Source organism: Cupressus sempervirens, chromosome 11 (genome assembly GCF_028749045.1).
Source record: "Cupressus sempervirens isolate cs-2001-9-10 chromosome 11, ASM2874904v1, whole genome shotgun sequence".
Lineage (NCBI taxonomy): Eukaryota > Viridiplantae > Streptophyta > Pinopsida > Cupressales > Cupressaceae > Cupressus > Cupressus sempervirens.
Window position 1 is genome coordinate 408,294,937 of NC_143128.1, and position 19,319 is coordinate 408,314,255.

At 35.1% G+C, this 19,319-nt stretch overlaps 2 long non-coding RNA genes across 2 annotated transcripts; both read left to right on the forward strand.

The window, feature by feature from the left end:
- The first annotated feature begins 709 nt into the window (after positions 1-709).
- On the forward strand, positions 710-1,788 carry LOC149530186 (uncharacterized). The gene is made up of 2 exons (XR_016359149.1): positions 710-1,344; positions 1,509-1,788. It is a non-coding gene; the product is annotated as an uncharacterized LOC149530186 (long non-coding RNA).
- Positions 1,789-9,497: 7,709 nt separating this feature from the next.
- Positions 9,498-18,564, forward strand: LOC149530187 (uncharacterized). The gene is made up of 2 exons (XR_016359049.1): positions 9,498-10,296; positions 18,169-18,564. It is a non-coding gene; the product is annotated as an uncharacterized LOC149530187 (long non-coding RNA).
- The last annotated feature ends 755 nt before the right edge of the window (positions 18,565-19,319 follow it).

Here is a 19,319-nt window from a genome sequence, read left to right on the forward strand (position 1 = left end):
GGAATAGAGACGGATATAGAGAGAACAAAATAGATATCGAGATGAGAGAAAACTATGGAGATGTAGAGAGTTAAAGGTATAGGAATAGGGTGATGGAGAGAAATGGATAGAGTGAGAAGACATGAAAAAAATAGATAGAGAGATATGGAGATATGTATATCAATAGGTAAAGATCTAAAAATAACTAGGGAGATATAAAGTAAAACATAGAGAGGGGAAGATAGAGAGAAATTGATAGAAAAAGATATGGAGAGAGATAGATTAATAAAGAAACAAGGAGATATAGAAAGTACAGGAGGGAGAAATGAAAAAAATGACAAATATTTACTTAATCTCCCATGACTTTAGGGTGTACCCATTGCACAGTAAGGTGCATTGCTAGTTTATTGCGATTGCTAGTTGCACACACAATTAATTTTTGTGCTCAAAATTAGTAAATTTCTAAGATTTAAAAATAACTTTATTTTTAAATTAATTTTCAATCCTTTATTTCTCATTTTTTATTGGTCAATATGATTTTTACTAGGGTACTATTGATTTATTGACTCAAAAAATTTCCAAAAAATCTTGAGCTTCATTCTGGAAGCTTCCCCTCATTTGTACGCTTATTTGCATCTGCTTATTTCTAGATTATTCCCCAGAATCGAACTCAAGCAAATCCATACATGGCGGCATAGATTACAAACTAGTGGTTGGATTCATCATTCCGACCAATTGCCATACAAAGCTGAGACGGCCTCAGACAAATGTGATGAACGGAGACTGGAGGATTATAAAGAACATATTTCACTTTTCATTTGCATCATGAAGAACACTGTCAATCTCTGTGGCTGATACTCCCTCTGCAGTGATTTACCTGACATCTGGCTTAGCAACTATTTTATCTGAGATTGAATTCGTAGAGTAGGGCATTTATTGATGCGGTGGAGGGTCTCTGCCTTTTTCACCCGATGGTTCCACCGGCGCTACCGCTAGTGCTTCTCAATACTCTACTGGGCCCCAATCCACTCTTGATAGGTTAAGAACGAACAGAAGGAATCCCGCCTAGCCTCCATCACCAACAGTTGCCATTCAATCTTGATGCAGCCAAATTAACAACTCCCTCCACAAGAATAAATAGATTCCAAGCAAAAACCAAATAATAAGAAAAGCACACTCCTTTTTTCGATTTTGATTTTTATCTTCACCTTCCTCGTCATTTTTGTATGCATTGGTGAGTGTCTTCAACTTGGGTCAAGAGTCTACAGCTGCAAGTTATAGAACTTCAAAGTTTCTCTTTATCTTGTTTTCCTTCACGGATGCAACGATGCAACACAATTCCATGCCGTCCAAGATTTCTATCAAGTATATCTTCAATACCTTAGTCTCACCTTATCCATGCGTACTGCCTGATTCAATGGAAAATTAGAACTGTGCATTCTGGTTATGAATAAAATAAGAGTTTGTTTTCAGACATTTTGGCGCTATGGACTAACAATATCAGCATCTTGCACGCTATTTTATGTTAGGAAGAAGCAAATATTTCAAGAAGATGGACTTCTTTGCCTCGCGCGCCGCAGAGATGTCATGGCGGAGCTTCTGCATTCAGAATTCTGGTCTTCTGAGATTCGAACTCGGGACAAGTCTTTGCAAGGGGGAGATGTGCGGGTAGTTTCTTTGCAGGCGGAGATGTGCGGGTAGTTTCTAGAAAGGCCCAATTAATTAATGGTAGTCTATGACATAGGCAGTAAATAAAAAAAAAAAACTATGTTTCTCAACAATACATGTAATTTAATTGACATCGATTAGCAAAAACATCGGCTCCTTACTTTCGTGCAAGTTTTTTACGTTAAATACCATGTAAAACATTTCTTGTGTGTTAGCTTGGCTGTATTTTTATTAATTACTTTTCAATTTTATTTTCTTCATCAAATGTTACTCATTTCATTTCTACAAATTATTTTAAATTAATTAACATGTTTTAAATTTTTAAGATGTAAAAATGTTAATTAATTTAAAGTATAGTTATTAGAATAATTAATTTGTGATTTGTGAATAATAATATGATAAAAGTTTATTATTTATTATAGATTATTAACTACTTTCAATTTTTAGCTTTTAATAAATATTGCAAAGTTCAAATTTTAAAAAGTTATGGTTTAATTTAATGAAAGGAAGACAATGTTAAACCAAAACAATCATTTTAATGACGTTTCAAAGTAAATGCATTTAACTTCAATATAGGTAAAAACAAAATATTAGAATTTATAAGGTTAACTCTTGAGTACTTTATGCAATAAGTAGACATAAAATTCGATTAAAAACAAAATATTAGAATTTATAAGGTTAACTCTTGAGTACTTTATGCAATAAGTAGACATAAAATTTGATTTAAAACAATTAATTACTGGTCATCTTGTATTAAATATAGCTTAAACATGCTTAATTTTAAAATATTTTATTCTAATAACAAAACCTAGATAAGAATATAAAAAAAATAGTCAAAAAAATTACAAATCTCATGCTTCAAAAATTCTATTTGAATATAAATTAAATTAGAAAGGTTGTATATTTATGATAATTAGATAATGTGAATCGAAAATAAATATTTTATTCAGTTATTGATCCAAATAAAGAAAGATTTTGATACAACATTTCAATATTTATTAGTATAAACATTTTAGTTTTATTATCTATGAATATATATATATATATATATATATATATATATATATATAACGAATATACACAACGAGGCCAAGCCTCACCCAGAAAAGAAAGTATCAGTTGAACATACAAAGCAACAAAAGGAGGAAAAGCAAAACTATCTAGCTGAGAAGATCATAGTGATTGTCAACCCAGGCAGTCCAGCCTAAGGGACCTTCCATCCAAACTATACTTTTATGCCCTTGAATCTGCACCATCATAAATAACTCTTCTTTTTTGGCATTCCCTTTTTCTCTAATATCTTTGTTCAATCTATTGCAAGCTTGCTCAAAAACATGCAGATCATCCAAAGTACTATGCCACTGGTACCCACGCTTATGCTCAAGGTAGTAAAGAGTAGCATGCCCATCATGAAGGAACCTCCTCATATTGTCCCGTTCAATCATCATAGTAGTCTGCACCTACAAGAAGATTTTAAAGTAAGTGAGTTTTCAAAAAAACTCAGTAAGATTCCTATGCTTACCTTGATACCTTTCCTCGTTCCTGCACTTCCAGATCTGCCAGAGAATGTTAGACGACAATATATTCCAAAATAAATTGGTATCTTTAGGAAGACCATTAATATGACCAGAAATAATATCAAAAATATTAACATTAATAGGATAAACAATGCCAAACATTTTCCATATTTCTTTATCAAAAATACAATCAAGAAGGATATGTCTACCAGTTTCAGGAACTCTACATAAGTTACAAATATCAGAATTAACAAAATCTCTCTTTATAGGTAGCTTGTCCAACAAAACTAACCATTTGAAACATCTAATCTTGGGTTCTACAGGATTCTTCCACAAGATATCAAAATACTTTTTCAAAGCATCAGCGTCATAAGAAGAGTACCAAACAGCATTAATATGATTGATAATATCAATATTACAATCAATGATTTTATAAATATTCTTAGCTTTGAGCAGAGTAGTAATGATACCACTAGGCCATTTGCACTTCAGGAACCTGAGAGAATCAGTGTGGCAAACAGTGGGAAGACCAACGGAAGCTTGCACAATCATGTTATAAGTTCTTCTATGGGAATTCGGGATAGCATATTTATCCTTAAGAACATCCCAAGGCATAATTTGATCATACTCAAAGAGATCCATAAATTGTTTAATACCTTTATTAGCCCACTGCCTGGCAGAACACCCTTGGGTAAGGGCCAAAGGTTTACCATTTAGGTGGAGATTCCACCAAATGGATCTTTCACCATGGAGTTGAATATTGGAATGAAACTCATTGTTAGTGATGAATTTCCTAACATGATCCCAAGCCTTCCAAATAGACCTGAAAACCACAGAGCCTTGAACCATGACAGTAAAATTACCAAGAATGAGGTCACAAAAGGGGAGGCTAGTCCAAGACTTAGCTTTTCTAGGAACACCCCTCTCAATATTGCTCCTAACTAGCACTTTCCAAGGAGAATCACCCTCCATGGACTGAAAAATCTATTTGGCAGACAAGGCTATACCTTGAGTTCTTAAATCCTTCAGCCCAAGTCCCCCAAGGGTCTTGTCAGTGTGGCACCAAGCCCACTTAACAGAGTGGATCTTTCTATTCCCTTTGCCATCAGACCAAAGGAATTGTCCGATGGACTTCTAGATTTCAAAAATCTGATAGTTATTAAAACACCAAGCAGAAGAATAATATATGGTGTATGAGGACAATATCTTCTGGCAAACCTGAATTCTACCTACCAAAGATAACGCCCTGTTATGCCATTTGTTTAGCTTTTTATCAATCTTCTCTTTCACCCAAGACCACATGTCTTTGAGGTCAGGCTCCACCAAGAAAGGGATGCCAAGATATCTAATGATCCTATTAGGACCACCCCATTTAAAATTGTATTGGAGAAACCAGTCCGGGGGCCACTCATCCCAACCTAAACAAATTGATTTAGCTTGAGATATCTTAGCCCCAGAAATAGAACAAAAAAGATTGAGTTTAACTTGCATGTTCCTGAAATTATTTTCTGAAAGTTCAAGGAATAAAGCGGTATCATCTGCAAATTGACAATTGATGAGCTCTTCATTATTAGGCAGATAAATACCTCTGACCTTCGGAGATAAGGAATTATCTTTGAGGATATAATAAAGAGCTTCTGAAGCTATGACAAAGAGAGCGGGTGCCAGAGGGCACCCTTGCCTAATGGATCTCCCAAGAGAAAAAGGAGCAGAAAGAATACCATTGACCTCAACTTGAGCAGAAGCATCATTAAGAAGCATAGCCACAGTGTTACAAAAGAAAGGAGGAAAACCAAAAGCATCCAGCATCATAAGGATAAATCTCCATTCAATCATGTCATAAGCCTTCTCAAAATCCAAAAGGAGCATGGCAGAGTTTTGATGAGAGTATCTAGACCAATCCATGGCTTCCCAGCTAGTTATGAGATTCTCAAGAATATATCTACCCTTGATAAAACCAGTTTGGGTAGAATTTACAAATTTAGGAAGAATATTAACTAGCCTAAGAGCCATAATTTTAGCCAAAATCTTGTAGGAAACATTAAGAAGGGTAATAGGCCTCCAATTCTTAATAAAGGTTTTATCCCCTTCTTTTGGGAGAAGTTTAATAATCCTTCTATTGATATCCTGACCCAAGGTACCTTTATTCAAGGCTTCAGAATAAAGATCAAAGAGATCCTTACATATCCATCCGATGTTGGACTTATAAAATTCAACTGGGAGACCATCAGGGCCCAGTGCTCTATCATTATTAAGGGCCTTAATATCACCTTCAATCTCCTCAACAGAAATATTATTAGCAAGAATAGAAATATCATCAGGATCAAGCTTTTTAGGAATAAGCTTCCTACAATGAACTCTAATCGACTCAACCTCAGGAGAGTCTTCTGAAGCAAAAAGAGTCTCATAATAATTAGCAAAGGCCTGAATAATAGACTCAGGGTTAGAGATGTCCTGGTTATCAATTGAAAGTCTATCAATAGACTCTTTAATATGTTAATGCTTAAGAAGGTTGAAAAAGAATTTTGATCCCGTATCCCCAAATTGGAGCCAATGGGATCTAGACCTGATCCTGGCTCCCCAAATTCTAACATGCTGATGCTTCCTAAGAGCATCTTTGGTAGCCATAACCTTGGAAAGAAGATCCATATTGGAAGAGTCATTTTGAATGTTCTCCTCGGCAACTTGCAGATCAGAAGATAATTGTTTTTCAAGGAACCTATAGTCCTTAGCTTTTTTCTGCCCAATGGTTTGCAAAAAGATCCTCTAGGAGGAGAGGTTAGTATTCCATCTATCAATATGGGATAGGTTCTGAAGATTAATTTTATTTAATCCTCTAATAATCTGCATAGCTGCAAGGACATCCTCATCCATGAGGAGGCTGGTGTTTAAGATGAATTTACTGCTTCTAGACTTGTGTTGAAGGGGACTATTGTTAAAATTAACCTTAGTCAAAATAGGGTGATGGTCAGACAGAGTGGTGGCAATAACTCGAACAATAAATCCAGATATGTCAGGAGGAAAAGAGAAAAAATACTTATTGGCATAAAATCTGTCAAGCCTGGAATAAATCCTAGCATTGCCTTGCTGAAAGTTGCACCAGGTGTGCCATAGTCCAGGGTTGGTTTCCTTGTTACCAGCAATAGGATCAAAGAGATAGTTAGAGTTTAAAAATCTATTCCAATAATTTTTTTCATTATCCTTCCAATGAAAGGGAATGCCCCCTGACTTATCATCCTGGGATTCAATCATGTTGAAATCTCCACCGAAGAGCCAAGGCAAATCTGGGAGATCTATAAGCCATTTCCATAGCTCAATTCTTTCCTTAGGGTCATTTGAAGCATATATAGCACAAACCCCGAAGGTCTTGTCATCAAACTGTAAAGTAACCCATACTGCTCTCTGACAGGGAGAACACCCATTATTAGTAATATGCTTTTCCCATTTATTACTAATAAGAAGGGCGATTCCTCCTTTACCTCTTTCATGGTTAGTGCAAAACTTAATAGCATCTTTCCAAATAAAATTGAGATTGGAGTCCAAAGTGAATCCCACATACTTAACTTCCTGCATCATAAAGAAATCTATAGAATGTAGAGAATTTAACAATCGCTTGATAACAAATTTTCTATCTGGGGACTCTAGACCCCTCACATTCCAAGATAGGCAATTCATTGAGACAAAATGTTAGAGGTGGAGCACGCAATACCCTCTTGATCAGCAAGGGCCAAAAAATAATTTGAAAACTCCCTTGGTTGAGGCACAAATGGCTTATTTTTTGAACCAGGTGGTCTTCCTCTTCACCTGACAGTAGAAGAGTAGGTGTTAACATCATCTTCGATATCCGCTAGAGAATCCACATCCATGCACTGCCCATTGTTAGACTTCGAGGGAAAGGGGGCAGCCGAAATAATTTCAAATTCATAATCCTCCCCAATCTCTTGGAAGATCTTTTGAGGGAATTTTCGAGAGGGCTCACTAGTTTGGGGCTTACAATTGAAATCAGCATGTTGACTGATAGTATTCGCATTAGTCAAAGCAGGACTAGTTAACAATTTAACATGATGATTATTAGGGTTATTGGGGCGAGAATTTTTAGGCATGAAGACACTATTTCCCCTTCTTCTTTTTTTCCTATCTGAAACAACGGTAAAACCATCATCTGTGTTAAGATCAATAGCTAAATCAAGACTGGGGAGCATTTGAAGACCTCTAGAAGTAGGAGTGGTATCACACAAACTGTTCTCAGGCTGAACAGTAATAGCAGAGAGAGGGTTAGGCACAATTTTAGTTGGAACATTCTCAAGCTGAACAATGCTAGGGACAACATTAGTCGAAACATTAGAGGGATTAGGGTTTACGGTGGGAGGCGATGGGGATGAAGAAGAAGCAGGGGTTGAATGACAAAGAGCATCGTCAAGGGGAGGATTACTGGTGATGAGAGGATTAACCATATTATTAGCTGAATCATTGGAGGGATTAGGCTTTTTCCTAATGACCGGACAATCCTTACGGAGGTTGCCTTCTTTGCGGCAAAGAAAACAGGCATTCAATCCCCCCAAAACCTCTATAGGATAGATATACACATCATTAATGATGTTAATTGAAATATCGGTAGGAAGGTCCTTACCAGGCAAGAGAGAGATAAGAATTCTAGCGTCCATATGCGGTACAAGTCTCACAGTTTCATCCATTCGAATAATTTTACCAATGGGCTCAAGCAAATGCGGCAAAAAATGCCACAAAAAAGGGGGAATGTTTTTAACCAGAATCCATCTCAGAGCTGAAAGTGCGAGAACCTCCTCACGGACGGCCTCTGGTGACCAAGCAATAGCCCTAAAAGATGTTGAACCCACATTCCAATATTGTTTTTTAAGAACCTCTATTTGAGCATCATGATTCACAAAGAAAATCACATATAGACCCTTTTGTATTTGCCTACAGAAAGAAATATGCAACCCAAGTTTGTTATTCCAGTAATGATGGAACCAGTCATCCATAAATTTCCTTGGCAGACATTTATCAATTTCAACAACTGAGAAAAAAATCGCAGTATCTCTTAATCTACTTTTTTCCTTAACAATTTCATCCAACATTTCAGGATTAGGAACAATGGTAAAAGGAGATAGAGAAGCCGAAGGGGTCTTACCAGAGTCGGAGACATCATTGTTACCCGCGCTTGCAAACTCAAACCTTGCCCTATCGTTAATGACCGATGATCAACCCACAACCTCAGAAAAAGACTTAGGTCGATCGCTGCTATGGGAGACTGGGTTACTAATGCCATTACTTGGAGCAGATTTAGTTGCCGTCAAAAATGTAATACCTGATGCTTGCTCGGCAGTCTTGCCAATACCATTCACCTTAGCCATATTAAAGACTTTCATGCTGGATGTAGAAAGGGATACACCATCAGTATTGGCATTGCCAGAGGTCGCTACCTTGACAAAGCCCCCTGAGCAGGCCGCTCACGCTTACGACTGTGCTGTTTACTGCCTCAGAGGATCCAATGCAAAGTTTAATTTCCTCGATTCTTTGCCAAAAATTCAATCGTCTTCCTCGCTTTCTCCCGCACAGATTCAAGCTGTTGCCACCAAATTCGCGAGAGAAGAATTCTGGCAGTCTGCAGATGACTACTCTTTAACTTCGACTTGTGGTTCGAAATGTTCAATGGGCAGTTCTAAGAATGAGGAGCAGGAGGAATGGATGCTCTTGTTTGATTCGCTCCTTGAGGATATGGACAGAAACCCTAACTTTGATTTGAAGACTTGCCTGTAATTGAGGATACCGATTTTCTTCCGCCTAAGGAAGTTCTTTCCGGTAAATGGAAGACACACTGAAATTCAAGGAATTATTGTCGTAGGATTTTTTTCGCACGCAGATCCTCCTCACCCAAAAAAAAAAAAAAAAAAAATTGCAACTCCCACAAAATCTTTGCCGTGGCCTGCAAACGTTGACCTCGGCTGGAGATAAAATTAGACATCGGAGAATAGCTCGTGAGCTGGGTTTTTGTGTGCCAGAAGGTAGGAAAGCGATGCCAGAGAGTCAAATGCCGCGCCAAAAATGTCTGTAGTTTTGTGAGGAAAATGCGCTTGCCTGCCACTCGAATTATCCCAAAATTTTCTCTTTTTATTTTTTTTAACTTTATATAGATATTTATAAATATGTCATTTATATCTTTATTATAAGAATTAATCTTACAAATTTCTATATTTAAAAATAATTTATAATTATTTACAAAATTTTACATCTATTATAAATTTTTAATTATTGATAATATATTCCGTTTAACCTTCATATGGCTCGCAAAGAGCTCTTGTTTTAAAATGACAAGAATGGGATGTGTAACGTGGACAATTTAAAATCCCACAATTACAAAAAGTCCTACACAATTGCAGGCTTCATAGCCGCTCATAGAAACCCTAGCCTACTCGGCTGATAAACAAATTTCATTTTCATGTCCACGGGAGCCAATCCATTTTTTCTCTTAAAACCCTGGTTTCATACCTCGCCGAAACCTTACGTGTCTGGTATTAATTTATTCTAAACGTTATTACATAATTCTATCTATTTTGGTTCTGTTCTAATAGCTCATAGAAACCCTACTCGTCTGGCAGAAATCTTTGTTTTCTATTTTCACATAAGCAATGAATTCAGACAATCTTCTACGAGTGCTGAAAACTCTTCCTCGGGATAGGGAAGAATTTCAAACCAGGCCATTTTTATTCCGAAATTCTTCTTCTTCCCATTCTGACGATTCTTCAGAAAGCACTGAAGAGCAGTCCATTCCGTCTGGCATGGAGCAGAGAAGTTCTTCGTGCATCCAAAATTGAAATCCTCTAGCAGTAGCAAGATAGAATAGAGGCTTCGAAACATGTAAATAAGAGAAGCGAAAAACATAGATATTTGAAAAAGAAGAGAAGGCAGTTTCTGAGGAAAGGAACAGTGGGGTAGAAAATCAAGACATACAAGACATAGAAGAAGCTGGTCCTGAATCAAATACATCTGGCAAATCGTAAGAGAAAGTAAACGAAACTCCGCTGGCGAAAAAGAGCAAAAGTGACAAGAAGAAAAAGGACAAAGTTGTTGCAACGGTTGACAAATCAGGAAGGAAGACATTGCATGTGTTAAAGTATGTAGCTCCGGTCCGACAAACAGTATGAATAACAAATCTGAACTGTATGCATATATACATACTTTTATATATATATTCGATGCTATTCTGATATTGTTTTCTGAATACAATTGATGCACTCATATATAAATTTCATTGATAAAAATTCACATGTTCATATGATAATTGGCATGACCATGGTTTATCTCATATGATTATTGGTTTGACTGGAAATGTTGATCCTTATTTGGCATTATAGTTCATGCATGTGAGTTATACAATAATGAATTGGTGTAATGTTAACCAATCTGCATAAGCAATTGTTATTGTTAACTAATCTATGTTAAGATATCAGGGTGAATGGTCATCACCCACATACCCTATCATATATTATTTATATCAAATGAATTTTTTCTTGCAAGTATCGAAATCAATAAATAGAAAGCAAGATATGGAGAACAATAATGGTTCTTAATAGTTCTGTAATTGAAACATACCTTATCTTTAGCAGTGCAAATACATTTGCAACGATCTTTCACATTTTAACAGCATGAAATTCAAATGATGAAATTGCATTTCTAAGCTGACTTGGAAGGTAAAGCATTACCTAGAAAAAAACTATTTTTAATAATGTAAATAATCATTTAGATGGTGGATGTAGTGATAAGCAATTAGACAACAAATTAAAAGGCTTAAAATGATGTTGAAAGATTTTATGTAGAAGAATAAGGAACCAAGTTTTAGATATGTGCACATGATGGGAGAGTTTTTAAGCTGTCAAAAAAAGGGTTGGGGGCGAAGATGAAAAGAATGAAAATGCCACCAAGGGAAATAAAACTGAAGACAGGAATGAAAAGGTAACGAATAAGCAATCCTTAAGCCTCGTGATGAAGAAGAGGAGGAAGAAGAAGAGAAGGAGAAGAATGATGATGGAACTCCACCAAATGGAGAAAGAGCTGGGAAAGCATCCGGCTCCAAATATAGGTACTCTTAACAAGTTGAATAAGGAAATATTTGAAATATGAACAAGTACAGAAATGAGTTGCTTGCAGCAAATCAGAAATTGTTAAATTGGGTGTTAGAAGCAATTGAAAGTTGTTCCAGCAAAAGGGGAGCATTCAGTAATTTGCTCTTCTATGCTCATGGAATTCATAAGGTTTCCTTCAAGTTCTTCCATGGAGTTGCCTGCATTAAGCAACTCAGACGGAAGAAACTTGAACAGAAGCGGCTGGAGCAAGAAGCTTTAAAGATGGAAGCTAACATCGAGAGATTAGCCTTGTTCGGGGAAGAACATTAAATGAAGATGGAAAATCTTCGCATATCTGGAGTTAATATAAGCCGTTAGACCCATATTCGTTTATGGAAATGTATTAGGTTCTGAAATCTGTCTGGACCTAAAAATGTTTTAGCTTTTATGATGCAGAAATCTTAAAACCCGATAAATTTGTGCTCCACTAAAACTTGTTTTTGCCAAGTTTATATGTTGCAAGTTGAAACCAGTTTTAATCAATTATGATCTTTGCTATATATGTTAAAAGTCGTAGCGTCAACTCTACTTTGTTTACGAAGTTCATTCGTTTATATGAGTAAATTTTTTGATCTAGTTATATCTGTTTCTATATCTATTGTGTACTGATTATTCTAGATTGAGTCATGGTTTATCATAGAAAATTATGTATGCAGTAGTTCTTTTCACCCTTTGTACCCCAAAAATGAAAAGCTGTGAATGTATCCCCAATGCTTGGGGACATCTTCTTGGATATTTGCCCCGATTAGAGCATAAATTTGACAGCTAAAAGGATGCTTTTGTACCATGTTTTATAAAATTAAAAAATTAGGTAGAATACCAGAGGATTAGGTTTGTACACTTTGTGTAGTTTATGATGTTTCCATCTTCATATATTTAATACTGAGCTACTAGATTCTCTCCAGCAACCCTTTAAGTCTGGTTCTGGTTCGATTTTATACAAAGTCTGGTCCGTATCAAATTTGCCCCAGATTTCTATGCAGAGTCACAAATTTGCTGCAAATTCTGTCAGAGGAATCCGGGCAGAATTTGGAGCAAATTTGGAAGAATTTGCTGCCTAGCAGCCGTACCCGGGCCTAACTTAGTCTCAAAACAATTTTTTTGACTTTTTTAAAGTATTTTCTTCCACTAATTTGGTCTATTTGAACCCCCCAACCCTAAAAGTGACTACTAAAAAGGCTAAAAAAGATGGTTTATGCGCCATTTGTGCATTTGTGAATGAAAAAGAAAGTTTTCTTATAGAAGAAATCCTAAATGACAATAGGTGAAATCCAAATTGATGGTTATGGAGGATTTTCTTAAAAAGCTATGATATCTTTAAATCCATGTTTTAAAATTTGAATCTTAACTTCTGATCTAGCTTCGTTAGAAATCCTCTAACCAATACAAAATAAAAATTCAGATAACTGCACATATCTTTTGATGGTTCCTTTCATTCTCAAACTGCCCCCTTGATATGGAAATATGTTCCATGCATGTGACCAAGCAAGTGTTGGAAGTGAAATCACTCTGAGAGGGCAGGAGGATGAATCAGAATGATACAAGAATGAAAAACTTAATAAACTTTGGATGCCATTTTAAACAAGATTTAACTGAATAGTGACCAGATTACCAAGGAGACTTCGAGTGATACAAAAACATCTGACAGATAAGAACAGTGACCTCTGAGACAGTGATATATCAAAGAATATATATGACCATTCAATTGATAATGGATGAACATTAAATGTGCTTTCCTGTTTTAACCATTTTTTACAGATTGAAACTTGTGTGTGTATATATATACAACTGAAGCACACAATATGACAAGACGGACACTTACTGAGACTAAATATGAATCAGACAAAACATAAATTAAACATTAAATAATAAACTTGAATGAAACATGAACTCATGTATATCAGAGCAAGAGGAAAAAAAATGAACGTGTGACACAATAAATTATCTGAGTGGAATTCCCTTGTACAAGGCAGAAAAAATCACTTGAACATGTAGATTTTATTGAATCAAAGAGCACCAACTCATTACATGTATTTTGCAGCACTAGCTGTAAGGAGCACCAACGCTTGTCTGCCAATTTTTCCAATGTTTTTATAACAAAAACTAGTAACCTTACATTTGCATCTTTTTCTTGCAATTATAAACCTACTAGTTACTGAAAATCTCAGAATGTTATGCAATGTTTTTTAACTAAAAAAACTGTTCACACAGAATAACAATTGTCTCTCAATACACCAGATATTCAAATAAAATCTTTCTCACTGACTGATAAAATTGCTTCACTGTTTTGCATTCCACATTGTATTCATTCATCTTCCATACATATATAACTCTACACCCTTGTGTTTTTGTGTATATTTAAATACATATGAAAAATGACAAACAGAAATGTAAATATCAAAGGAATTGTTTTCAATTGTATATCCTCGCAGTAGGGTAACCAATCCTAGAAAAGATATACAAAACTTATCCTGTATCGTATATTAAGATTATTAAATCTGAGACAGCCCTAGGGTATTAAACCCTAGATGATAAATGAACCATTCATCCTTTGTTCTTCAAAACACAAAGATATCATTCCTCAATCTCCATAATTTTCCAAATATCTGTTAAACAACTTAAATGAAAAACTATTTTCACAATATTTAACAGTTACATCTTAAACAACTGATAGTGATTTGAAAGATAAACAAATCATACCTGTGGATTACGAAAACAAAAACCTGTAGTTTGTTTCTTTAAAACTGAACAATAATTCCACCAAAAGCGGCAACCAATCCACCACTTCAAAGCTTGCTGAACAGAAACAACATGGTAGAAATCCTAATGAGAAAATTGATAACAGAGACTTCCATCAGTTGCAAAAACCCACAGTGGGGGTCTGTATCGTTTCAAGAGCACTTTCTAAAACATCATTTGACCTATTTCTTTTTACCCCAAACGAACTAAAATGATTTTGAGATCAGGAAATGAAATGAAATTATTTTAGAGTCCATAACATCCAAGTGTCTTCACCAACATTGATAATTCACTAAGTGCTGTGTTGGGTACCTTTTAACAACTATGTGTTCATAGTGTCGTCCTTAACACTTTGTAAGAACCAGTTTTCTTGGGTCTTAATTAACAACTAACATACTCAACGAAATACAGTTATTACTTCTTTTTCATAGGAAGATAGTTAAATCAGTTCCGTTCATATGAAAGAAATTGATGGTTAAAATCATTTAATCAAAATTTTTTAACTAAAAACTTAAAACAGCATCAATGAATTTCTATAGAAATTGAAATCTACATACCATGGAATTCGAAATCAAAAATCATTGTAGGGATGCTTCTGCAACCACCCAGGTTAGTTCACAAATACCACTATAACAAAATCGTATAACGACTACCATTCAATACCACTATATCAAAATCGAATGACAAATTACTATTAAATACCACTATATAAAATTAGGGCATCACATACCATTGTATCAATTAGGGCATCGATTACCATTGGATCATTTAGGGCTTCAGATACCACTGTATCAATTAGGGCTTCAATTACCACTAGATCATTTAGGGCATCAAATACCATTGTATCAATTAGGGCTTCAAATACCACTGAATCAATTAGGGCTTCAGTTACCACTGTATCATTTAGGATTCCAGATACCCACTGTATTATTCCTTTCCTTCTGATTTCTTAACTGTGGCAATAACATAAGATTAGAAGATATGCTCATATTCGATATTCATATAAATGAAAGACAATCCATAAATCTATCTCTCACATCTAAGTGTAAAATAACTATAACGATGAAATAATTCAATTAATCTTACCTTCTTGCATATACATCATAGAAGTGATAATACTTGTTTCCGACAACAATTGAATGTATAGCTTATCTTTGTCTGTTGTACGTCTAACAATTTGGGGAGAGGTGAAACATTGTCAGGGGCTTAACCACCCAACCTCAGACCATAACTTTATCCCCACACAATCTCTAACGAGAAGGGTCTTTCTTACTCTGAATTGGTCTTGGAACATCTATCATCTACTGAGCATCTTGGTATCTATCCACACCACTAGACTTAATAGTAGGAGTTACATTAACAAGATCATGCATGTGCTATTAATTATTCATTATTCAAATCTGATTTCATTGTTGATTCTTGCAGGTTAATTCCACCTCTTCTCCCATGTGTGGCTTCTGTGCCCAAGTGAATCCTAGGTGTTTGAAAGGTTAAGATCACTTTGTTATTAGATACACCTCTTCACCATTCCATGGCTTCTTTGCCGGTGAAATCCTCGGTGTTCGTAAGATTATGAGCATACTGATATTATCTACACCTCTTCACCAATTCTATGGCATCTTGCCAGTGAATTCCTCGATGTTATAAGTATTCTGAATATGTTCGGAAATCATGATAGCATGTGCATTGATGTTGATTCACATAATCAATTAAGTTTTATACAACTACCATTTGAATTCATAAATGATGTATTCTCGAGGATACTCGATGAATGATCTCTTATGCACTTCAGGAAACCAACAACTAGTATTATATATTGATCTCAAACTACTATGCCTAGCCGGCTATGGATGGATACTCAATCAGAAAAGAAAAAGGATTAAAAACATATTTGATTTATTCTCAGTCCTATCATTATGTATCGACTGAAAAGAGATATTATACTCAGTGAAAATCGAATCATGGTTTACAAAGCTTTTATGGTATTCAATCTTGGAATGAGTAATCCGACTGCAGTTGGGCTTATTCTTAGAAAAGAAAAAGGTAAAAACGAGACTTTTCACCTATGAGTAGATTGTGGCTCCTCTTGCCCTGGCCAGAACTCTTGCTGGCTACTAGCTCACCCGCTGACTGATACTAGATCTCACACTTCAATCACCAGTAAAGTAAAGAGGGAATAAGGAAATTTGATATATATAAAGTTCGCAACACTCGGCTTATGTCCGACACCCTCTGAACTCACAATCTAAGGGGAAGTTAGGCTCGGATCAATGTCAACCCACAAACCGACCAAGGTTTAATTCGAAAATTTCCGAGTGTTGGCGGATGTATATGATTTACTGTGAAATCTAGAACTCGGCTTATTGCAATGGAGTTTGGAAAGGTGGCAGAAAGATGGTAAGAAAATGGGGAACTGTCGTCTCCGACTCCCATCATGGCTTCTATAAAAAGAAGCAAGCCATGACTTCTTGGCTTCTATCGGTTTCTCAAGATGTCCATTCAAATGAAAATATTAATTCGATTTGAAAAGAAGAGAAATACAGAGGGAGAAGAAATAAGGAGTTGAAGAGTTATAATTTATTTATTTTTATTATAGTACGTTCTTATATATGTTCACATAACTCTATTGATGAGGTGACATCATTAGATTATATTATTATAATTTATTGGTGCCATTTCATTTTTATATTTATGTGTTCGTATGTAAGTGTTTCTTATAATGATAAGATAAAAATTAATAAACAATCTCTAAAGGTATGTATTATATTTTAACTCTATTTTATGTTTCTCAATTTATTTATTTAAATAGCTCATGCGGGTTCCACAAATTTATCTTGTTTCAAGTGGCTAGGTTCTTAACCCATCTGCCCAATGATGGTGATGCCCCTATGCCTAATTCTTTTCTAACAATGCTTCCACCCCTTCGACGTGTTTCCTACAAGTAAATTTTCCATAATTAAATTATATTATCATAATAAATTATTTAATCATAAATAATCATAACGGTTAACCATCTTCTCAATTCCATGAATTCGTGATAAATGATCAACTAACTTGTTATCCTCACTTGATAATTATAACAACTAACCATCTTACCATTTCACAAGATTATAATCAATTTAACTATCAACTGACTTCATGTGAACCTCAATGGCTATATTTCAAATTAGGTCAAAAATTGGGATGTAACACACTTAATAAGCATTAATGCATCCCAACAAAACTTTCTCCTTATAAAATATGCAATATACTACCAAGTGCTCGTTCAGCACTTTCAATAAACAACAAAAATAAGTGGCATCTTGACCAAATGATGTTATCTGTATTTTGCCAAACATTACCACCATCAATTTGAGTGTGGGCCAAAAAGCACTTAATAATATTTCAACGTATGCCAACATTACAAGTCAGCAAATATCCCAAAGAAAATAACAACCAAACCACCATCATAGCAATGTTACTACCATCAATTTGATTGCAGGCCAAAAAGCACTTAATAATATTTCAATGTATGCCAACATTACAAGTCACCAAATGTCCCAAAGAAAATACCAATCAAACTACCATCGTAGCAATGTTACTAACATATTGGCTTTGTCATCAAGGACAAATCAGAGGGACAACAGCAAGTGTAGTACTATGTATGACTAAATGATGCATTTAATATTCTATTGAACTGAAACATAGATATGGTGGTGTATATTTCTATGTTGCTTTGCTATTAGCATAGTGGTGTATGGACTAATTTGTTGTTGCATACACACACACACATATATATATATTTGAAAAAAACATATATTTTTTGTATTGATAGATTAAAGATTCAAGTTCTGGACCCTAACATCAGCCCCCAGCAGCTTCTTTCTTTTTTGGGAGAAAACAAGGAACAGATGATGTTAGTTTTAACTTTTATTTGTAGTTTTAATTATTTTTCTGATGTATGAGTTAGGTTACAGATAAGTTTCAGAACATGGATTTTATTCATTTCTTCCCTTAGCAACCAGTAATTTGGATTAGATTGAGTGGCATTTCCAGTTTTATCTTTTATTCAATATTGAGTTCTTCTCTCCAGGTTTCCTGACATCTTGACCTTATGGTAGTTTGTATCTATTGGTGCTGGACAGGAATGCAGTTTGTATCAATTGGTTTGGAAAGGGATGAAGTTTGTCTCTATTACTTTTGGAGAGGATCATTTGAGTGCTAGTAGCCTAATACGACACAGATTATATCTGCATCTAATTGTCGAGATACAACAAATCAGTTCATTAATAAAATGTGAACATGTTCTCTTAAGTTTGAGCCGCAACTGCTAAATTATGTAAAGGTTGTTTTATTTTATGCATTTGAATGTGGGAATATTTTATCAAGATATATTTGAGACTTAGGATTGGAACATCTAAATGCCCGTTTGGCCACAGGAATAGGAATTTGTTATTCTGGATTTGTTATTCCGCATCCCGTTTGGTTCTACAAAACTAAAATTAGAATTTGAGTTGAAATTCAAAATTGATTTTTTTAAATATGGTTCCAATAGCAATGAGCGTCCTCCTTTTCTCCATTAATCTAGATCATTGTTCCTGTCAAACGCTGGATTTTGCAAAATTCACTACTTTTTAATTCTCTATTGCCACTATTCCCCTCAATCTCCTTCCTGCTACAAGTTTCAATTTGTCTGAGTAATTTGTGTCAGCAACTGGTCTCCTATTGAAGATGAGCGATCCATTGCAGGTAATGTGAGATTGTTTAGAAAAAATTATATGTTTCTCCAATTCTTTTTGTCAGGGATTAATGAGTAGCTTAAGAAAATTCATATCTTAACCGGGCCTGAATCTAGAATGAAATCCATCTCTTTATAACTATGTTAACCATAGTTAGCAGGCAAAGGATCGATTTGTGAAGCCTTAATCGGCCCTATACATCTGTACACTGCACATGCTTCTACGCTTCACTAAAACAAGAGATAAAAAGCTGATTTGATATACTTTGATAGGACAAATTATTACTTTAAATTGGAAATTGTCAAAAACAAGTTAAAGTATTCTATGATAATTTTTAAAACCTCAAAAGGTGCTGAGTCAAGGTACACTGAATGCATGTGATCAGCAAATGGAATAGATTGCAAGTGAAATAAATTGCCAAGGACTGTAGATGCAAGAGTTCTTGCACCTGGCCAAGCCTCAACGTTTTCACTAATTCACGGTTTTTCTCAATGTGCTTTACCATTCATGATTTCCATGTTCATTTTTAGTGGACCTGAAAACATTATCAAATAAGA